At 46.2% G+C, this 21,814-nt stretch overlaps 13 non-coding genes and 1 pseudogene across 13 annotated transcripts; all 14 read left to right on the forward strand.

The window, feature by feature from the left end:
• Positions 1-237: 237 nt before the first annotated feature.
• On the forward strand, positions 238-428 carry LOC142281359 (U2 spliceosomal RNA). The gene has a single exon (XR_012743462.1). It is a non-coding gene; the product is annotated as a U2 spliceosomal RNA (small nuclear RNA).
• Positions 429-1,814: 1,386 nt separating this feature from the next.
• On the forward strand, positions 1,815-2,005 carry LOC142281370 (U2 spliceosomal RNA). Its single transcript, XR_012743473.1, has one exon. It is a non-coding gene; the product is annotated as a U2 spliceosomal RNA (small nuclear RNA).
• A 1,387-nt stretch (positions 2,006-3,392) lies between these two features.
• On the forward strand, positions 3,393-3,583 carry LOC142281376 (U2 spliceosomal RNA). The gene has a single exon (XR_012743477.1). It is a non-coding gene; the product is annotated as a U2 spliceosomal RNA (small nuclear RNA).
• A 1,387-nt stretch (positions 3,584-4,970) lies between these two features.
• Positions 4,971-5,161, forward strand: LOC142281377 (U2 spliceosomal RNA). Its single transcript, XR_012743479.1, has one exon. It is a non-coding gene; the product is annotated as a U2 spliceosomal RNA (small nuclear RNA).
• Positions 5,162-6,548: 1,387 nt separating this feature from the next.
• Positions 6,549-6,739, forward strand: LOC142281378 (U2 spliceosomal RNA). Its single transcript, XR_012743480.1, has one exon. It is a non-coding gene; the product is annotated as a U2 spliceosomal RNA (small nuclear RNA).
• A 1,387-nt stretch (positions 6,740-8,126) lies between these two features.
• LOC142281360 (U2 spliceosomal RNA) lies at positions 8,127-8,317 on the forward strand. The gene has a single exon (XR_012743463.1). It is a non-coding gene; the product is annotated as a U2 spliceosomal RNA (small nuclear RNA).
• A 1,563-nt stretch (positions 8,318-9,880) lies between these two features.
• LOC142281374 (U2 spliceosomal RNA) lies at positions 9,881-10,078 on the forward strand. The gene has a single exon (XR_012743476.1). It is a non-coding gene; the product is annotated as a U2 spliceosomal RNA (small nuclear RNA).
• Positions 10,079-11,465: 1,387 nt separating this feature from the next.
• LOC142281361 (U2 spliceosomal RNA) lies at positions 11,466-11,656 on the forward strand. The gene has a single exon (XR_012743464.1). It is a non-coding gene; the product is annotated as a U2 spliceosomal RNA (small nuclear RNA).
• Positions 11,657-13,219: 1,563 nt separating this feature from the next.
• LOC142281375 (U2 spliceosomal RNA) lies at positions 13,220-13,424 on the forward strand (annotated as a pseudogene).
• A 1,387-nt stretch (positions 13,425-14,811) lies between these two features.
• Positions 14,812-15,002, forward strand: LOC142281362 (U2 spliceosomal RNA). The gene has a single exon (XR_012743465.1). It is a non-coding gene; the product is annotated as a U2 spliceosomal RNA (small nuclear RNA).
• Positions 15,003-16,389: 1,387 nt separating this feature from the next.
• On the forward strand, positions 16,390-16,580 carry LOC142281363 (U2 spliceosomal RNA). Its single transcript, XR_012743466.1, has one exon. It is a non-coding gene; the product is annotated as a U2 spliceosomal RNA (small nuclear RNA).
• Positions 16,581-17,967: 1,387 nt separating this feature from the next.
• Positions 17,968-18,158, forward strand: LOC142281364 (U2 spliceosomal RNA). Its single transcript, XR_012743467.1, has one exon. It is a non-coding gene; the product is annotated as a U2 spliceosomal RNA (small nuclear RNA).
• A 1,387-nt stretch (positions 18,159-19,545) lies between these two features.
• On the forward strand, positions 19,546-19,736 carry LOC142281365 (U2 spliceosomal RNA). Its single transcript, XR_012743468.1, has one exon. It is a non-coding gene; the product is annotated as a U2 spliceosomal RNA (small nuclear RNA).
• A 1,387-nt stretch (positions 19,737-21,123) lies between these two features.
• Positions 21,124-21,314, forward strand: LOC142281366 (U2 spliceosomal RNA). Its single transcript, XR_012743469.1, has one exon. It is a non-coding gene; the product is annotated as a U2 spliceosomal RNA (small nuclear RNA).
• The last annotated feature ends 500 nt before the right edge of the window (positions 21,315-21,814 follow it).

Below are 21,814 nucleotides of genomic sequence, written 5' to 3' on the forward strand. Positions count from 1 at the left end.
GGGGAGGGGAGTTGCTTGCGCCCTAAAGGAGGAGTTATTCAGATTCATTGCAGTGGGCGGCGGCTGCAAAACGCACCATTCTTCTTGTTTTGGCTCTGCAAAGCAGCCTTTTCAAGGGTTGGCTTGGGTGACAAAATGTCTTGTGTAGGCGTGGGTTTGTCTCCCTCTCGCTCTCTCTCCCTAAGATGTGTCCGGCATAGGCCAGGGTGCCACTCGAGGCCCAAACCAATTCTGGTTATCGCTTCTCGGCCTTTTGGCTAAGATCAAGTGTAGTATCTGTTCTTATCAGTTTAATATCTGATACGTCCCCTATCTGGGGACCATATATTAAATGGATTTTTAGAACAGGGAGATGGAAAAAGAGCTTGCTCTGTCCACTCCACGCATTGACCTGGTATTGCAGTACCTCCAGGAACGGTGCACCCCTTCTTAACCCAGTTTCCAAAAGCAGAACTCAATTCACCTGATTCATATTAGCCCGATTTAATGAATTGGAAGAAAGCATACGTCTTCATATGCACCTCAATTTGGCCCATTCACTTTTCACACTTCCTCCTTTTGTTTTTTATCTTTCACACTTTTGACTTTCTTTATTCATCCAAATAGCAAACTCATCACCACTCAACCTGACCAACTCGGCTATGTCCCCGTGCTGCAGTTCTCTGTCTTATCTAGATCATTTGCAATTGAATGGAATAGATCCCTTTTGGACAAAGTGGATTCACCTGCTGCTGCAGTGACCACAGGTGTGATAACATCTAGAATTGGCATCTGGTGCGATCTCTCCGCTTCCACTCCAAAGAAAGTTACCTGTTTATTCCTATCATGCATTGGTTTTTGGGGTTTTCTTTGAGTAATGATGATCTCTTTAGTAGTCTGTTGGCGCCCTCTCCTGGAGGAATAGTTTGCTTGCTCTTGGACATTCTAAAAGAGAGGTCATGATAGACATTGAGCTTCTGAGCTCAATTGGGACAGTCATGGGTGATGAATGTTTGCAACCTACTGCGAAGCCTCATACCGCAATATAAGGAACGTCAAATACTAAGAAAGGGCGGCCTATGAAAGAATTACTACTTTCAATAAGTACACTTAAACGGCTAATTGGGAATAGAAAAACTGTAAAAAGCCCTCTGAGAAAGCCCCCCTCTAACCTTTGATAGTAAGCTTTTCTGTAGTCTGCCTGTTGATGTATTTTCCGTTTGAACTGTGCACAACATGAAGAGACGGAACACTGGCGGCTTGTCACAATGCCCCCCGATGACATCACAATAGCGCTGCTGCCTAGAAAACAAGCTGCGCAGAAGAAGTTGTTCTTTGGGTGGGAGGGTGGGCTAGTGGAAGGAGGGGGCAATCTCTTTTTTTCCCGGGTGGTAGGGGGATGACAGGAGAAGGGAAGCGGGTGGTGAGAAAGGTACAGAGGGCAGGGTTTGGGGGCTGGGAAGGAAAGGGAAAAGATTAGGGTTTGGGGATGATGAAAGGGCTTTCTACGGGTAAGGATGGCAAAGGGTGGCAGTGACGGAAAGTCAGGCAACCTGTCCTGTCCGTCTTTTTGTATCGTGAATTGGAAAGACTGCAAGGGGGAGGGGAGTTGCTTGCGCCCTAAAGGAGGAGTTATTCAGATTCATTGCAGTGGGCGGCGGCTGCAAAACGCACCATTCTTCTTGTTTTGGCTCTGCAAAGCAGCCTTTTCAAGGGTTGGCTTGGGTGACAAAATGTCTTGTGTAGGCGTGGGTTTGTCTCCCTCTCGCTCTCTCTCCCTAAGATGTGTCCGGCATAGGCCAGGGTGCCACTCGAGGCCCAAACCAATTCTGGTTATCGCTTCTCGGCCTTTTGGCTAAGATCAAGTGTAGTATCTGTTCTTATCAGTTTAATATCTGATACGTCCCCTATCTGGGGACCATATATTAAATGGATTTTTAGAACAGGGAGATGGAAAAAGAGCTTGCTCTGTCCACTCCACGCATTGACCTGGTATTGCAGTACCTCCAGGAACGGTGCACCCCTTCTTAACCCAGTTTCCAAAAGCAGAACTCAATTCACCTGATTCATATTAGCCCGATTTAATGAATTGGAAGAAAGCATACGTCTTCATATGCACCTCAATTTGGCCCATTCACTTTTCACACTTCCTCCTTTTGTTTTTTATCTTTCACACTTTTGACTTTCTTTATTCATCCAAATAGCAAACTCATCACCACTCAACCTGACCAACTCGGCTATGTCCCCGTGCTGCAGTTCTCTGTCTTATCTAGATCATTTGCAATTGAATGGAATAGATCCCTTTTGGACAAAGTGGATTCACCTGCTGCTGCAGTGACCACAGGTGTGATAACATCTAGAATTGGCATCTGGTGCGATCTCTCCGCTTCCACTCCAAAGAAAGTTACCTGTTTATTCCTATCATGCATTGGTTTTTGGGGTTTTCTTTGAGTAATGATGATCTCTTTAGTAGTCTGTTGGCGCCCTCTCCTGGAGGAATAGTTTGCTTGCTCTTGGACATTCTAAAAGAGAGGTCATGATAGACATTGAGCTTCTGAGCTCAATTGGGGACAGTCATGGGTGATGAATGTTTGCAACCTACTGCGAAGCCTCATACCGCAATATAAGGAACGTCAAATACTAAGAAAGGGCGGCCTATGAAAGAATTACTACTTTCAATAAGTACACTTAAACGGCTAATTGGGAATAGAAAAACTGTAAAAAGCCCTCTGAGAAAGCCCCCCTCTAACCTTTGATAGTAAGCTTTTCTGTAGTCTGCCTGTTGATGTATTTTCCGTTTGAACTGTGCACAACATGAAGAGACGGAACACTGGCGGCTTGTCACAATGCCCCCCGATGACATCACAATAGCGCTGCTGCCTAGAAAACAAGCTGCGCAGAAGAAGTTGTTCTTTGGGTGGGAGGGTGGGCTAGTGGAAGGAGGGGGCAATCTCTTTTTTTCCCGGGTGGTAGGGGGATGACAGGAGAAGGGAAGCGGGTGGTGAGAAAGGTACAGAGGGCAGGGTTTGGGGGCTGGGAAGGAAAGGGAAAAGATTAGGGTTTGGGGATGATGAAAGGGCTTTCTACGGGTAAGGATGGCAAAGGGTGGCAGTGACGGAAAGTCAGGCAACCTGTCCTGTCCGTCTTTTTGTATCGTGAATTGGAAAGACTGCAAGGGGGAGGGGAGTTGCTTGCGCCCTAAAGGAGGAGTTATTCAGATTCATTGCAGTGGGCGGCGGCTGCAAAACGCACCATTCTTCTTGTTTTGGCTCTGCAAAGCAGCCTTTTCAAGGGTTGGCTTGGGTGACAAAATGTCTTGTGTAGGCGTGGGTTTGTCTCCCTCTCGCTCTCTCTCCCTAAGATGTGTCCGGCATAGGCCAGGGTGCCACTCGAGGCCCAAACCAATTCTGGTTATCGCTTCTCGGCCTTTTGGCTAAGATCAAGTGTAGTATCTGTTCTTATCAGTTTAATATCTGATACGTCCCCTATCTGGGGACCATATATTAAATGGATTTTTAGAACAGGGAGATGGAAAAAGAGCTTGCTCTGTCCACTCCACGCATTGACCTGGTATTGCAGTACCTCCAGGAACGGTGCACCCCTTCTTAACCCAGTTTCCAAAAGCAGAACTCAATTCACCTGATTCATATTAGCCCGATTTAATGAATTGGAAGAAAGCATACGTCTTCATATGCACCTCAATTTGGCCCATTCACTTTTCACACTTCCTCCTTTTGTTTTTTATCTTTCACACTTTTGACTTTCTTTATTCATCCAAATAGCAAACTCATCACCACTCAACCTGACCAACTCGGCTATGTCCCCGTGCTGCAGTTCTCTGTCTTATCTAGATCATTTGCAATTGAATGGAATAGATCCCTTTTGGACAAAGTGGATTCACCTGCTGCTGCAGTGACCACAGGTGTGATAACATCTAGAATTGGCATCTGGTGCGATCTCTCCGCTTCCACTCCAAAGAAAGTTACCTGTTTATTCCTATCATGCATTGGTTTTTGGGGTTTTCTTTGAGTAATGATGATCTCTTTAGTAGTCTGTTGGCGCCCTCTCCTGGAGGAATAGTTTGCTTGCTCTTGGACATTCTAAAAGAGAGGTCATGATAGACATTGAGCTTCTGAGCTCAATTGGGGACAGTCATGGGTGATGAATGTTTGCAACCTACTGCGAAGCCTCATACCGCAATATAAGGAACGTCAAATACTAAGAAAGGGCGGCCTATGAAAGAATTACTACTTTCAATAAGTACACTTAAACGGCTAATTGGGAATAGAAAAACTGTAAAAAGCCCTCTGAGAAAGCCCCCCTCTAACCTTTGATAGTAAGCTTTTCTGTAGTCTGCCTGTTGATGTATTTTCCGTTTGAACTGTGCACAACATGAAGAGACGGAACACTGGCGGCTTGTCACAATGCCCCCCGATGACATCACAATAGCGCTGCTGCCTAGAAAACAAGCTGCGCAGAAGAAGTTGTTCTTTGGGTGGGAGGGTGGGCTAGTGGAAGGAGGGGGCAATCTCTTTTTTTCCCGGGTGGTAGGGGGATGACAGGAGAAGGGAAGCGGGTGGTGAGAAAGGTACAGAGGGCAGGGTTTGGGGGCTGGGAAGGAAAGGGAAAAGATTAGGGTTTGGGGATGATGAAAGGGCTTTCTACGGGTAAGGATGGCAAAGGGTGGCAGTGACGGAAAGTCAGGCAACCTGTCCTGTCCGTCTTTTTGTATCGTGAATTGGAAAGACTGCAAGGGGGAGGGGAGTTGCTTGCGCCCTAAAGGAGGAGTTATTCAGATTCATTGCAGTGGGCGGCGGCTGCAAAACGCACCATTCTTCTTGTTTTGGCTCTGCAAAGCAGCCTTTTCAAGGGTTGGCTTGGGTGACAAAATGTCTTGTGTAGGCGTGGGTTTGTCTCCCTCTCGCTCTCTCTCCCTAAGATGTGTCCGGCATAGGCCAGGGTGCCACTCGAGGCCCAAACCAATTCTGGTTATCGCTTCTCGGCCTTTTGGCTAAGATCAAGTGTAGTATCTGTTCTTATCAGTTTAATATCTGATACGTCCCCTATCTGGGGACCATATATTAAATGGATTTTTAGAACAGGGAGATGGAAAAAGAGCTTGCTCTGTCCACTCCACGCATTGACCTGGTATTGCAGTACCTCCAGGAACGGTGCACCCCTTCTTAACCCAGTTTCCAAAAGCAGAACTCAATTCACCTGATTCATATTAGCCCGATTTAATGAATTGGAAGAAAGCATACGTCTTCATATGCACCTCAATTTGGCCCATTCACTTTTCACACTTCCTCCTTTTGTTTTTTATCTTTCACACTTTTGACTTTCTTTATTCATCCAAATAGCAAACTCATCACCACTCAACCTGACCAACTCGGCTATGTCCCCGTGCTGCAGTTCTCTGTCTTATCTAGATCATTTGCAATTGAATGGAATAGATCCCTTTTGGACAAAGTGGATTCACCTGCTGCTGCAGTGACCACAGGTGTGATAACATCTAGAATTGGCATCTGGTGCGATCTCTCCGCTTCCACTCCAAAGAAAGTTACCTGTTTATTCCTATCATGCATTGGTTTTTGGGGTTTTCTTTGAGTAATGATGATCTCTTTAGTAGTCTGTTGGCGCCCTCTCCTGGAGGAATAGTTTGCTTGCTCTTGGACATTCTAAAAGAGAGGTCATGATAGACATTGAGCTTCTGAGCTCAATTGGGGACAGTCATGGGTGATGAATGTTTGCAACCTACTGCGAAGCCTCATACCGCAATATAAGGAACGTCAAATACTAAGAAAGGGCGGCCTATGAAAGAATTACTACTTTCAATAAGTACACTTAAACGGCTAATTGGGAATAGAAAAACTGTAAAAAGCCCTCTGAGAAAGCCCCCCTCTAACCTTTGATAGTAAGCTTTTCTGTAGTCTGCCTGTTGATGTATTTTCCGTTTGAACTGTGCACAACATGAAGAGACGGAACACTGGCGGCTTGTCACAATGCCCCCCGATGACATCACAATAGCGCTGCTGCCTAGAAAACAAGCTGCGCAGAAGAAGTTGTTCTTTGGGTGGGAGGGTGGGCTAGTGGAAGGAGGGGGCAATCTCTTTTTTTCCCGGGTGGTAGGGGGATGACAGGAGAAGGGAAGCGGGTGGTGAGAAAGGTACAGAGGGCAGGGTTTGGGGGCTGGGAAGGAAAGGGAAAAGATTAGGGTTTGGGGATGATGAAAGGGCTTTCTACGGGTAAGGATGGCAAAGGGTGGCAGTGACGGAAAGTCAGGCAACCTGTCCTGTCCGTCTTTTTGTATCGTGAATTGGAAAGACTGCAAGGGGGAGGGGAGTTGCTTGCGCCCTAAAGGAGGAGTTATTCAGATTCATTGCAGTGGGCGGCGGCTGCAAAACGCACCATTCTTCTTGTTTTGGCTCTGCAAAGCAGCCTTTTCAAGGGTTGGCTTGGGTGACAAAATGTCTTGTGTAGGCGTGGGTTTGTCTCCCTCTCGCTCTCTCTCCCTAAGATGTGTCCGGCATAGGCCAGGGTGCCACTCGAGGCCCAAACCAATTCTGGTTATCGCTTCTCGGCCTTTTGGCTAAGATCAAGTGTAGTATCTGTTCTTATCAGTTTAATATCTGATACGTCCCCTATCTGGGGACCATATATTAAATGGATTTTTAGAACAGGGAGATGGAAAAAGAGCTTGCTCTGTCCACTCCACGCATTGACCTGGTATTGCAGTACCTCCAGGAACGGTGCACCCCTTCTTAACCCAGTTTCCAAAAGCAGAACTCAATTCACCTGATTCATATTAGCCCGATTTAATGAATTGGAAGAAAGCATACGTCTTCATATGCACCTCAATTTGGCCCATTCACTTTTCACACTTCCTCCTTTTGTTTTTTATCTTTCACACTTTTGACTTTCTTTATTCATCCAAATAGCAAACTCATCACCACTCAACCTGACCAACTCGGCTATGTCCCCGTGCTGCAGTTCTCTGTCTTATCTAGATCATTTGCAATTGAATGGAATAGATCCCTTTTGGACAAAGTGGATTCACCTGCTGCTGCAGTGACCACAGGTGTGATAACATCTAGAATTGGCATCTGGTGCGATCTCTCCGCTTCCACTCCAAAGAAAGTTACCTGTTTATTCCTATCATGCATTGGTTTTTGGGGTTTTCTTTGAGTAATGATGATCTCTTTAGTAGTCTGTTGGCGCCCTCTCCTGGAGGAATAGTTTGCTTGCTCTTGGACATTCTAAAAGAGAGGTCATGATAGACATTGAGCTTCTGAGCTCAATTGGGGACAGTCATGGGTGATGAATGTTTGCAACCTACTGCGAAGCCTCATACCGCAATATAAGGAACGTCAAATACTAAGAAAGGGCGGCCTATGAAAGAATTACTACTTTCAATAAGTACACTTAAACGGCTAATTGGGAATAGAAAAACTGTAAAAAGCCCTCTGAGAAAGCCCCCCTCTAACCTTTGATAGTAAGCTTTTCTGTAGTCTGCCTGTTGATGTATTTTCCGTTTGAACTGTGCACAACATGAAGAGACGGAACACTGGCGGCTTGTCACAATGCCCCCCGATGACATCACAATAGCGCTGCTGCCTAGAAAACAAGCTGCGCAGAAGAAGTTGTTCTTTGGGTGGGAGGGTGGGCTAGTGGAAGGAGGGGGCAATCTCTTTTTTTCCCGGGTGGTAGGGGGATGACAGGAGAAGGGAAGCGGGTGGTGAGAAAGGTACAGAGGGCAGGGTTTGGGGGCTGGGAAGGAAAGGGAAAAGATTAGGGTTTGGGGATGATGAAAGGGCTTTCTACGGGTAAGGATGGCAAAGGGTGGCAGTGACGGAAAGTCAGGCAACCTGTCCTGTCCGTCTTTTTGTATCGTGAATTGGAAAGACTGCAAGGGGGAGGGGAGTTGCTTGCGCCCTAAAGGAGGAGTTATTCAGATTCATTGCAGTGGGCGGCGGCTGCAAAACGCACCATTCTTCTTGTTTTGGCTCTGCAAAGCAGCCTTTTCAAGGGTTGGCTTGGGTGACAAAATGTCTTGTGTAGGCGTGGGTTTGTCTCCCTCTCGCTCTCTCTCCCTAAGATGTGTCCGGCATAGGCCAGGGTGCCACTCGAGGCCCAAACCAATTCTGGTTATCGCTTCTCGGCCTTTTGGCTAAGATCAAGTGTAGTATCTGTTCTTATCAGTTTAATATCTGATACGTCCCCTATCTGGGGACCATATATTAAATGGATTTTTAGAACAGGGAGATGGAAAAAGAGCTTGCTCTGTCCACTCCACGCATTGACCTGGTATTGCAGTACCTCCAGGAACGGTGCACCCCTTCTTAACCCAGTTTCCAAAAGCAGAACTCAATTCACCTGATTCATATTAGCCCGATTTAATGAATTGGAAGAAAGCATACGTCTTCATATGCACCTCAATTTGGCCCATTCACTTTTCACACTTCCTCCTTTTGTTTTTTATCTTTCACACTTTTGACTTTCTTTATTCATCCAAATAGCAAACTCATCACCACTCAACCTGACCAACTCGGCTATGTCCCCGTGCTGCAGTTCTCTGTCTTATCTAGATCATTTGCAATTGAATGGAATAGATCCCTTTTGGACAAAGTGGATTCACCTGCTGCTGCAGTGACCACAGGTGTGATAACATCTAGAATTGGCATCTGGTGCGATCTCTCCGCTTCCACTCCAAAGAAAGTTACCTGTTTATTCCTATCATGCATTGGTTTTTGGGGTTTTCTTTGAGTAATGATGATCTCTTTAGTAGTCTGTTGGCGCCCTCTCCTGGAGGAATAGTTTGCTTGCTCTTGGACATTCTAAAAGAGAGGTCATGATAGACATTGAGCTTCTGAGCTCAATTGGGGACAGTCATGGGTGATGAATGTTTGCAACCTACTGCGAAGCCTCATACCGCAATATAAGGAACGTCAAATACTAAGAAAGGGCGGCCTATGAAAGAATTACTACTTTCAATAAGTACACTTAAACGGCTAATTGGGAATAGAAAAACTGTAAAAAGCCCTCTGAGAAAGCCCCCCTCTAACCTTTGATAGTAAGCTTTTCTGTAGTCTGCCTGTTGATGTATTTTCCGTTTGAACTGTGCACAACATGAAGAGACGGAACACTGGCGGCTTGTCACAATGCCCCCCGATGACATCACAATAGCGCTGCTGCCTAGAAAACAAGCTGCGCAGAAGAAGTTGTTCTTTGGGTGGGAGGGTGGGCTAGTGGAAGGAGGGGGCAATCTCTTTTTTTCCCGGGTGGTAGGGGGATGACAGGAGAAGGGAAGCGGGTGGTGAGAAAGGTACAGAGGGCAGGGTTTGGGGGCTGGGAAGGAAAGGGAAAAGATTAGGGTTTGGGGATGATGAAAGGGCTTTCTACGGGTAAGGATGGCAAAGGGTGGCAGTGACGGAAAGTCAGGCAACCTGTCCTGTCCGTCTTTTTGTATCGTGAATTGGAAAGACTGCAAGGGGGAGGGGAGTTGCTTGCGCCCTAAAGGAGGAGTTATTCAGATTCATTGCAGTGGGCGGCGGCTGCAAAACGCACCATTCTTCTTGTTTTGGCTCTGCAAAGCAGCCTTTTCAAGGGTTGGCTTGGGTGACAAAATGTCTTGTGTAGGCGTGGGTTTGTCTCCCTCTCGCTCTCTCTCCCTAAGATGTGTCCGGCATAGGCCAGGGTGCCACTCGAGGCCCAAACCAATTCTGGTTATCGCTTCTCGGCCTTTTGGCTAAGATCAAGTGTAGTTTGGGAGGGTACTACCTTGGTTGGTGCTGTAAGGTGCCAAGGTATTGCACAACTGCTGGCCTTGGGGGAGTGTGCATCGTAGGATGTCATAGCCCTCTTGTGACGGATGGTTACCTGGGCAACGAGAGGCGGTCACTTTATTATTTTCAAACTCATCCTTCAAAAAAAAAAAAAAAAAAAAAAATCTGTTCTTATCAGTTTAATATCTGATACGTCCCCTATCTGGGGACCATATATTAAATGGATTTTTAGAACAGGGAGATGGAAAAAGAGCTTGCTCTGTCCACTCCACGCATTGACCTGGTATTGCAGTACCTCCAGGAACGGTGCACCCCTTCTTAACCCAGTTTCCAAAAGCAGAACTCAATTCACCTGATTCATATTAGCCCGATTTAATGAATTGGAAGAAAGCATACGTCTTCATATGCACCTCAATTTGGCCCATTCACTTTTCACACTTCCTCCTTTTGTTTTTTATCTTTCACACTTTTGACTTTCTTTATTCATCCAAATAGCAAACTCATCACCACTCAACCTGACCAACTCGGCTATGTCCCCGTGCTGCAGTTCTCTGTCTTATCTAGATCATTTGCAATTGAATGGAATAGATCCCTTTTGGACAAAGTGGATTCACCTGCTGCTGCAGTGACCACAGGTGTGATAACATCTAGAATTGGCATCTGGTGCGATCTCTCCGCTTCCACTCCAAAGAAAGTTACCTGTTTATTCCTATCATGCATTGGTTTTTGGGGTTTTCTTTGAGTAATGATGATCTCTTTAGTAGTCTGTTGGCGCCCTCTCCTGGAGGAATAGTTTGCTTGCTCTTGGACATTCTAAAAGAGAGGTCATGATAGACATTGAGCTTCTGAGCTCAATTGGGGACAGTCATGGGTGATGAATGTTTGCAACCTACTGCGAAGCCTCATACCGCAATATAAGGAACGTCAAATACTAAGAAAGGGCGGCCTATGAAAGAATTACTACTTTCAATAAGTACACTTAAACGGCTAATTGGGAATAGAAAAACTGTAAAAAGCCCTCTGAGAAAGCCCCCCTCTAACCTTTGATAGTAAGCTTTTCTGTAGTCTGCCTGTTGATGTATTTTCCGTTTGAACTGTGCACAACATGAAGAGACGGAACACTGGCGGCTTGTCACAATGCCCCCCGATGACATCACAATAGCGCTGCTGCCTAGAAAACAAGCTGCGCAGAAGAAGTTGTTCTTTGGGTGGGAGGGTGGGCTAGTGGAAGGAGGGGGCAATCTCTTTTTTTCCCGGGTGGTAGGGGGATGACAGGAGAAGGGAAGCGGGTGGTGAGAAAGGTACAGAGGGCAGGGTTTGGGGGCTGGGAAGGAAAGGGAAAAGATTAGGGTTTGGGGATGATGAAAGGGCTTTCTACGGGTAAGGATGGCAAAGGGTGGCAGTGACGGAAAGTCAGGCAACCTGTCCTGTCCGTCTTTTTGTATCGTGAATTGGAAAGACTGCAAGGGGGAGGGGAGTTGCTTGCGCCCTAAAGGAGGAGTTATTCAGATTCATTGCAGTGGGCGGCGGCTGCAAAACGCACCATTCTTCTTGTTTTGGCTCTGCAAAGCAGCCTTTTCAAGGGTTGGCTTGGGTGACAAAATGTCTTGTGTAGGCGTGGGTTTGTCTCCCTCTCGCTCTCTCTCCCTAAGATGTGTCCGGCATAGGCCAGGGTGCCACTCGAGGCCCAAACCAATTCTGGTTATCGCTTCTCGGCCTTTTGGCTAAGATCAAGTGTAGTATCTGTTCTTATCAGTTTAATATCTGATACGTCCCCTATCTGGGGACCATATATTAAATGGATTTTTAGAACAGGGAGATGGAAAAAGAGCTTGCTCTGTCCACTCCACGCATTGACCTGGTATTGCAGTACCTCCAGGAACGGTGCACCCCTTCTTAACCCAGTTTCCAAAAGCAGAACTCAATTCACCTGATTCATATTAGCCCGATTTAATGAATTGGAAGAAAGCATACGTCTTCATATGCACCTCAATTTGGCCCATTCACTTTTCACACTTCCTCCTTTTGTTTTTTATCTTTCACACTTTTGACTTTCTTTATTCATCCAAATAGCAAACTCATCACCACTCAACCTGACCAACTCGGCTATGTCCCCGTGCTGCAGTTCTCTGTCTTATCTAGATCATTTGCAATTGAATGGAATAGATCCCTTTTGGACAAAGTGGATTCACCTGCTGCTGCAGTGACCACAGGTGTGATAACATCTAGAATTGGCATCTGGTGCGATCTCTCCGCTTCCACTCCAAAGAAAGTTACCTGTTTATTCCTATCATGCATTGGTTTTTGGGGTTTTCTTTGAGTAATGATGATCTCTTTAGTAGTCTGTTGGCGCCCTCTCCTGGAGGAATAGTTTGCTTGCTCTTGGACATTCTAAAAGAGAGGTCATGATAGACATTGAGCTTCTGAGCTCAATTGGGGACAGTCATGGGTGATGAATGTTTGCAACCTACTGCGAAGCCTCATACCGCAATATAAGGAACGTCAAATACTAAGAAAGGGCGGCCTATGAAAGAATTACTACTTTCAATAAGTACACTTAAACGGCTAATTGGGAATAGAAAAACTGTAAAAAGCCCTCTGAGAAAGCCCCCCTCTAACCTTTGATAGTAAGCTTTTCTGTAGTCTGCCTGTTGATGTATTTTCCGTTTGAACTGTGCACAACATGAAGAGACGGAACACTGGCGGCTTGTCACAATGCCCCCCGATGACATCACAATAGCGCTGCTGCCTAGAAAACAAGCTGCGCAGAAGAAGTTGTTCTTTGGGTGGGAGGGTGGGCTAGTGGAAGGAGGGGGCAATCTCTTTTTTTCCCGGGTGGTAGGGGGATGACAGGAGAAGGGAAGCGGGTGGTGAGAAAGGTACAGAGGGCAGGGTTTGGGGGCTGGGAAGGAAAGGGAAAAGATTAGGGTTTGGGGATGATGAAAGGGCTTTCTACGGGTAAGGATGGCAAAGGGTGGCAGTGACGGAAAGTCAGGCAACCTGTCCTGTCCGTCTTTTTGTATCGTGAATTGGAAAGACTGCAAGGGGGAGGGGAGTTGCTTGCGCCCTAAAGGAGGAGTTATTCAGATTCATTGCAGTGGGCGGCGGCTGCAAAACGCACCATTCTTCTTGTTTTGGCTCTGCAAAGCAGCCTTTTCAAGGGTTGGCTTGGGTGACAAAATGTCTTGTGTAGGCGTGGGTTTGTCTCCCTCTCGCTCTCTCTCCCTAAGATGTGTCCGGCATAGGCCAGGGTGCCACTCGAGGCCCAAACCAATTCTGGTTATCGCTTCTCGGCCTTTTGGCTAAGATCAAGTGTAGTTTGGGAGGGTACTACCTTGGTTGGTGCTGTAAGGTGCCAAGGTATTGCACAACTGCTGGCCTTGGGGGAGTGTGCATCGTAGGATGTCATAGCCCTCTTGTGACGGATGGTTACCTGGGCAACGAGAGGCGGTCACTTTATTATTTTCAAACTCATCCTTCAAAAAAAAAAAAAAAAAAAAAAAAAAAAAATCTGTTCTTATCAGTTTAATATCTGATACGTCCCCTATCTGGGGACCATATATTAAATGGATTTTTAGAACAGGGAGATGGAAAAAGAGCTTGCTCTGTCCACTCCACGCATTGACCTGGTATTGCAGTACCTCCAGGAACGGTGCACCCCTTCTTAACCCAGTTTCCAAAAGCAGAACTCAATTCACCTGATTCATATTAGCCCGATTTAATGAATTGGAAGAAAGCATACGTCTTCATATGCACCTCAATTTGGCCCATTCACTTTTCACACTTCCTCCTTTTGTTTTTTATCTTTCACACTTTTGACTTTCTTTATTCATCCAAATAGCAAACTCATCACCACTCAACCTGACCAACTCGGCTATGTCCCCGTGCTGCAGTTCTCTGTCTTATCTAGATCATTTGCAATTGAATGGAATAGATCCCTTTTGGACAAAGTGGATTCACCTGCTGCTGCAGTGACCACAGGTGTGATAACATCTAGAATTGGCATCTGGTGCGATCTCTCCGCTTCCACTCCAAAGAAAGTTACCTGTTTATTCCTATCATGCATTGGTTTTTGGGGTTTTCTTTGAGTAATGATGATCTCTTTAGTAGTCTGTTGGCGCCCTCTCCTGGAGGAATAGTTTGCTTGCTCTTGGACATTCTAAAAGAGAGGTCATGATAGACATTGAGCTTCTGAGCTCAATTGGGGACAGTCATGGGTGATGAATGTTTGCAACCTACTGCGAAGCCTCATACCGCAATATAAGGAACGTCAAATACTAAGAAAGGGCGGCCTATGAAAGAATTACTACTTTCAATAAGTACACTTAAACGGCTAATTGGGAATAGAAAAACTGTAAAAAGCCCTCTGAGAAAGCCCCCCTCTAACCTTTGATAGTAAGCTTTTCTGTAGTCTGCCTGTTGATGTATTTTCCGTTTGAACTGTGCACAACATGAAGAGACGGAACACTGGCGGCTTGTCACAATGCCCCCCGATGACATCACAATAGCGCTGCTGCCTAGAAAACAAGCTGCGCAGAAGAAGTTGTTCTTTGGGTGGGAGGGTGGGCTAGTGGAAGGAGGGGGCAATCTCTTTTTTTCCCGGGTGGTAGGGGGATGACAGGAGAAGGGAAGCGGGTGGTGAGAAAGGTACAGAGGGCAGGGTTTGGGGGCTGGGAAGGAAAGGGAAAAGATTAGGGTTTGGGGATGATGAAAGGGCTTTCTACGGGTAAGGATGGCAAAGGGTGGCAGTGACGGAAAGTCAGGCAACCTGTCCTGTCCGTCTTTTTGTATCGTGAATTGGAAAGACTGCAAGGGGGAGGGGAGTTGCTTGCGCCCTAAAGGAGGAGTTATTCAGATTCATTGCAGTGGGCGGCGGCTGCAAAACGCACCATTCTTCTTGTTTTGGCTCTGCAAAGCAGCCTTTTCAAGGGTTGGCTTGGGTGACAAAATGTCTTGTGTAGGCGTGGGTTTGTCTCCCTCTCGCTCTCTCTCCCTAAGATGTGTCCGGCATAGGCCAGGGTGCCACTCGAGGCCCAAACCAATTCTGGTTATCGCTTCTCGGCCTTTTGGCTAAGATCAAGTGTAGTATCTGTTCTTATCAGTTTAATATCTGATACGTCCCCTATCTGGGGACCATATATTAAATGGATTTTTAGAACAGGGAGATGGAAAAAGAGCTTGCTCTGTCCACTCCACGCATTGACCTGGTATTGCAGTACCTCCAGGAACGGTGCACCCCTTCTTAACCCAGTTTCCAAAAGCAGAACTCAATTCACCTGATTCATATTAGCCCGATTTAATGAATTGGAAGAAAGCATACGTCTTCATATGCACCTCAATTTGGCCCATTCACTTTTCACACTTCCTCCTTTTGTTTTTTATCTTTCACACTTTTGACTTTCTTTATTCATCCAAATAGCAAACTCATCACCACTCAACCTGACCAACTCGGCTATGTCCCCGTGCTGCAGTTCTCTGTCTTATCTAGATCATTTGCAATTGAATGGAATAGATCCCTTTTGGACAAAGTGGATTCACCTGCTGCTGCAGTGACCACAGGTGTGATAACATCTAGAATTGGCATCTGGTGCGATCTCTCCGCTTCCACTCCAAAGAAAGTTACCTGTTTATTCCTATCATGCATTGGTTTTTGGGGTTTTCTTTGAGTAATGATGATCTCTTTAGTAGTCTGTTGGCGCCCTCTCCTGGAGGAATAGTTTGCTTGCTCTTGGACATTCTAAAAGAGAGGTCATGATAGACATTGAGCTTCTGAGCTCAATTGGGGACAGTCATGGGTGATGAATGTTTGCAACCTACTGCGAAGCCTCATACCGCAATATAAGGAACGTCAAATACTAAGAAAGGGCGGCCTATGAAAGAATTACTACTTTCAATAAGTACACTTAAACGGCTAATTGGGAATAGAAAAACTGTAAAAAGCCCTCTGAGAAAGCCCCCCTCTAACCTTTGATAGTAAGCTTTTCTGTAGTCTGCCTGTTGATGTATTTTCCGTTTGAACTGTGCACAACATGAAGAGACGGAACACTGGCGGCTTGTCACAATGCCCCCCGATGACATCACAATAGCGCTGCTGCCTAGAAAACAAGCTGCGCAGAAGAAGTTGTTCTTTGGGTGGGAGGGTGGGCTAGTGGAAGGAGGGGGCAATCTCTTTTTTTCCCGGGTGGTAGGGGGATGACAGGAGAAGGGAAGCGGGTGGTGAGAAAGGTACAGAGGGCAGGGTTTGGGGGCTGGGAAGGAAAGGGAAAAGATTAGGGTTTGGGGATGATGAAAGGGCTTTCTACGGGTAAGGATGGCAAAGGGTGGCAGTGACGGAAAGTCAGGCAACCTGTCCTGTCCGTCTTTTTGTATCGTGAATTGGAAAGACTGCAAGGGGGAGGGGAGTTGCTTGCGCCCTAAAGGAGGAGTTATTCAGATTCATTGCAGTGGGCGGCGGCTGCAAAACGCACCATTCTTCTTGTTTTGGCTCTGCAAAGCAGCCTTTTCAAGGGTTGGCTTGGGTGACAAAATGTCTTGTGTAGGCGTGGGTTTGTCTCCCTCTCGCTCTCTCTCCCTAAGATGTGTCCGGCATAGGCCAGGGTGCCACTCGAGGCCCAAACCAATTCTGGTTATCGCTTCTCGGCCTTTTGGCTAAGATCAAGTGTAGTATCTGTTCTTATCAGTTTAATATCTGATACGTCCCCTATCTGGGGACCATATATTAAATGGATTTTTAGAACAGGGAGATGGAAAAAGAGCTTGCTCTGTCCACTCCACGCATTGACCTGGTATTGCAGTACCTCCAGGAACGGTGCACCCCTTCTTAACCCAGTTTCCAAAAGCAGAACTCAATTCACCTGATTCATATTAGCCCGATTTAATGAATTGGAAGAAAGCATACGTCTTCATATGCACCTCAATTTGGCCCATTCACTTTTCACACTTCCTCCTTTTGTTTTTTATCTTTCACACTTTTGACTTTCTTTATTCATCCAAATAGCAAACTCATCACCACTCAACCTGACCAACTCGGCTATGTCCCCGTGCTGCAGTTCTCTGTCTTATCTAGATCATTTGCAATTGAATGGAATAGATCCCTTTTGGACAAAGTGGATTCACCTGCTGCTGCAGTGACCACAGGTGTGATAACATCTAGAATTGGCATCTGGTGCGATCTCTCCGCTTCCACTCCAAAGAAAGTTACCTGTTTATTCCTATCATGCATTGGTTTTTGGGGTTTTCTTTGAGTAATGATGATCTCTTTAGTAGTCTGTTGGCGCCCTCTCCTGGAGGAATAGTTTGCTTGCTCTTGGACATTCTAAAAGAGAGGTCATGATAGACATTGAGCTTCTGAGCTCAATTGGGGACAGTCATGGGTGATGAATGTTTGCAACCTACTGCGAAGCCTCATACCGCAATATAAGGAACGTCAAATACTAAGAAAGGGCGGCCTATGAAAGAATTACTACTTTCAATAAGTACACTTAAACGGCTAATTGGGAATAGAAAAACTGTAAAAAGCCCTCTGAGAAAGCCCCCCTCTAACCTTTGATAGTAAGCTTTTCTGTAGTCTGCCTGTTGATGTATTTTCCGTTTGAACTGTGCACAACATGAAGAGACGGAACACTGGCGGCTTGTCACAATGCCCCCCGATGACATCACAATAGCGCTGCTGCCTAGAAAACAAGCTGCGCAGAAGAAGTTGTTCTTTGGGTGGGAGGGTGGGCTAGTGGAAGGAGGGGGCAATCTCTTTTTTTCCCGGGTGGTAGGGGGATGACAGGAGAAGGGAAGCGGGTGGTGAGAAAGGTACAGAGGGCAGGGTTTGGGGGCTGGGAAGGAAAGGGAAAAGATTAGGGTTTGGGGATGATGAAAGGGCTTTCTACGGGTAAGGATGGCAAAGGGTGGCAGTGACGGAAAGTCAGGCAACCTGTCCTGTCCGTCTTTTTGTATCGTGAATTGGAAAGACTGCAAGGGGGAGGGGAGTTGCTTGCGCCCTAAAGGAGGAGTTATTCAGATTCATTGCAGTGGGCGGCGGCTGCAAAACGCACCATTCTTCTTGTTTTGGCTCTGCAAAGCAGCCTTTTCAAGGGTTGGCTTGGGTGACAAAATGTCTTGTGTAGGCGTGGGTTTGTCTCCCTCTCGCTCTCTCTCCCTAAGATGTGTCCGGCATAGGCCAGGGTGCCACTCGAGGCCCAAACCAATTCTGGTTATCGCTTCTCGGCCTTTTGGCTAAGATCAAGTGTAGTATCTGTTCTTATCAGTTTAATATCTGATACGTCCCCTATCTGGGGACCATATATTAAATGGATTTTTAGAACAGGGAGATGGAAAAAGAGCTTGCTCTGTCCACTCCACGCATTGACCTGGTATTGCAGTACCTCCAGGAACGGTGCACCCCTTCTTAACCCAGTTTCCAAAAGCAGAACTCAATTCACCTGATTCATATTAGCCCGATTTAATGAATTGGAAGAAAGCATACGTCTTCATATGCACCTCAATTTGGCCCATTCACTTTTCACACTTCCTCCTTTTGTTTTTTATCTTTCACACTTTTGACTTTCTTTATTCATCCAAATAGCAAACTCATCACCACTCAACCTGACCAACTCGGCTATGTCCCCGTGCTGCAGTTCTCTGTCTTATCTAGATCATTTGCAATTGAATGGAATAGATCCCTTTTGGACAAAGTGGATTCACCTGCTGCTGCAGTGACCACAGGTGTGATAACATCTAGAATTGGCATCTGGTGCGATCTCTCCGCTTCCACTCCAAAGAAAGTTACCTGTTTATTCCTATCATGCATTGGTTTTTGGGGTTTTCTTTGAGTAATGATGATCTCTTTAGTAGTCTGTTGGCGCCCTCTCCTGGAGGAATAGTTTGCTTGCTCTTGGACATTCTAAAAGAGAGGTCATGATAGACATTGAGCTTCTGAGCTCAATTGGGGACAGTCATGGGTGATGAATGTTTGCAACCTACTGCGAAGCCTCATACCGCAATATAAGGAACGTCAAATACTAAGAAAGGGCGGCCTATGAAAGAATTACTACTTTCAATAAGTACACTTAAACGGCTAATTGGGAATAGAAAAACTGTAAAAAGCCCTCTGAGAAAGCCCCCCTCTAACCTTTGATAGTAAGCTTTTCTGTAGTCTGCCTGTTGATGTATTTTCCGTTTGAACTGTGCACAACATGAAGAGACGGAACACTGGCGGCTTGTCACAATGCCCCCCGATGACATCACAATAGCGCTGCTGCCTAGAAAACAAGCTGCGCAGAAGAAGTTGTTCTTTGGGTGGGAGGGTGGGCTAGTGGAAGGAGGGGGCAATCTCTTTTTTTCCCGGGTGGTAGGGGGATGACAGGAGAAGGGAAGCGGGTGGTGAGAAAGGTACAGAGGGCAGGGTTTGGGGGCTGGGAAGGAAAGGGAAAAGATTAGGGTTTGGGGATGATGAAAGGGCTTTCTACGGGTAAGGATGGCAAAGGGTGGCAGTGACGGAAAGTCAGGCAACCTGTCCTGTCCGTCTTTTTGTATCGTGAATTGGAAAGACTGCAAGGGGGAGGGGAGTTGCTTGCGCCCTAAAGGAGGAGTTATTCAGATTCATGGCAGTGGGCGGCGGCTGCAAAACGCACCATTCTTCTTGTTTTGGCTCTGCAAAGCAGCCTTTTCAAGGGTTGGCTTGGGTGACAAAATGTCTTGTGTAGGCGTGGGTTTGTCTCCCTCTCGCTCTCTCTCCCTAAGATGTGTCCGGCATAGGCCAGGGTGCCACTCGAGGCCCAAACCAATTCTGGTTATCGCTTCTCGGCCTTTTGGCTAAGATCAAGTGTAGTATCTGTTCTTATCAGTTTAATATCTGATACGTCCCCTATCTGGGGACCATATATTAAATGGATTTTTAGAACAGGGAGATGGAAAAAGAGCTTGCTCTGTCCACTCCACGCATTGACCTGGTATTGCAGTACCTCCAGGAACGGTGCACCCCTTCTTAACCCAGTTTCCAAAAGCAGAACTCAATTCACCTGATTCATATTAGCCCGATTTAATGAATTGGAAGAAAGCATACGTCTTCATATGCACCTCAATTTGGCCCATTCACTTTTCACACTTCCTCCTTTTGTTTTTTATCTTTCACACTTTTGACTTTCTTTATTCATCCAAATAGCAAACTCATCACCACTCAACCTGACCAACTCGGCTATGTCCCCGTGCTGCAGTTCTCTGTCTTATCTAGATCATTTGCAATTGAATGGAATAGATCCCTTTTGGACAAAGTGGATTCACCTGCTGCTGCAGTGACCACAGGTGTGATAACATCTAGAATTGGCATCTGGTGCGATCTCTCCGCTTCCACTCCAAAGAAAGTTACCTGTTTATTCCTATCATGCATTGGTTTTTGGGGTTTTCTTTGAGTAATGATGATCTCTTTAGTAGTCTGTTGGCGCCCTCTCCTGGAGGAATAGTTTGCTTGCTCTTGGACATTCTAAAAGAGAGGTCATGATAGACATTGAGCTTCTGAGCTCAATTGGGGACAGTCATGGGTGATGAATGTTTGCAACCTACTGCGAAGCCTCATACCGCAATATAAGGAACGTCAAATACTAAGAAAGGGCGGCCTATGAAAGAATTACTACTTTCAATAAGTACACTTAAACGGCTAATTGGGAATAGAAAAACTGTAAAAAGCCCTCTGAGAAAGCCCCCCTCTAACCTTTGATAGTAAGCTTTTCTGTAGTCTGCCTGTTGATGTATTTTCCGTTTGAACTGTGCACAACATGAAGAGACGGAACACTGGCGGCTTGTCACAATGCCCCCCGATGACATCACAATAGCGCTGCTGCCTAGAAAACAAGCTGCGCAGAAGAAGTTGTTCTTTGGGTGGGAGGGTGGGCTAGTGGAAGGAGGGGGCAATCTCTTTTTTTCCCGGGTGGTAGGGGGATGACAGGAGAAGGGAAGCGGGTGGTGAGAAAGGTACAGAGGGCAGGGTTTGGGGGCTGGGAAGGAAAGGGAAAAGATTAGGGTTTGGGGATGATGAAAGGGCTTTCTACGGGTAAGGATGGCAAAGGGTGGCAGTGACGGAAAGTCAGGCAACCTGTCCTGTCCGTCTTTTTGTATCGTGAATTGGAAAGACTGCAAGGGGGAGGGGAGTTGCTTGCGCCCTAAAGGAGGAGTTATTCAGATTCATTGCAGTGGGCGGCGGCTGCAAAACGCACCATTCTTCTTGTTTTGGCTCTGCAAAGCAGCCTTTTCAAGGGTTGGCTTGGGTGACAAAATGTCTTGTGTAGGCGTGGGTTTGTCTCCCTCTCGCTCTCTCTCCCTAAGATGTGTCCGGCATAGGCCAGGGTGCCACTCGAGGCCCAAACCAATTCTGGTTATCGCTTCTCGGCCTTTTGGCTAAGATCAAGTGTAGTATCTGTTCTTATCAGTTTAATATCTGATACGTCCCCTATCTGGGGACCATATATTAAATGGATTTTTAGAACAGGGAGATGGAAAAAGAGCTTGCTCTGTCCACTCCACGCATTGACCTGGTATTGCAGTACCTCCAGGAACGGTGCACCCCTTCTTAACCCAGTTTCCAAAAGCAGAACTCAATTCACCTGATTCATATTAGCCCGATTTAATGAATTGGAAGAAAGCATACGTCTTCATATGCACCTCAATTTGGCCCATTCACTTTTCACACTTCCTCCTTTTGTTTTTTATCTTTCACACTTTTGACTTTCTTTATTCATCCAAATAGCAAACTCATCACCACTCAACCTGACCAACTCGGCTATGTCCCCGTGCTGCAGTTCTCTGTCTTATCTAGATCATTTGCAATTGAATGGAATAGATCCCTTTTGGACAAAGTGGATTCACCTGCTGCTGCAGTGACCACAGGTGTGATAACATCTAGAATTGGCATCTGGTGCGATCTCTCCGCTTCCACTCCAAAGAAAGTTACCTGTTTATTCCTATCATGCATTGGTTTTTGGGGTTTTCTTTGAGTAATGATGATCTCTTTAGTAGTCTGTTGGCGCCCTCTCCTGGAGGAATAGTTTGCTTGCTCTTGGACATTCTAA

The sequence above is a fragment of the Anomaloglossus baeobatrachus genome, unplaced genomic scaffold (genome assembly GCF_048569485.1).
Source record: "Anomaloglossus baeobatrachus isolate aAnoBae1 unplaced genomic scaffold, aAnoBae1.hap1 Scaffold_4726, whole genome shotgun sequence".
Taxonomy (NCBI): domain Eukaryota; kingdom Metazoa; phylum Chordata; class Amphibia; order Anura; family Aromobatidae; genus Anomaloglossus; species Anomaloglossus baeobatrachus.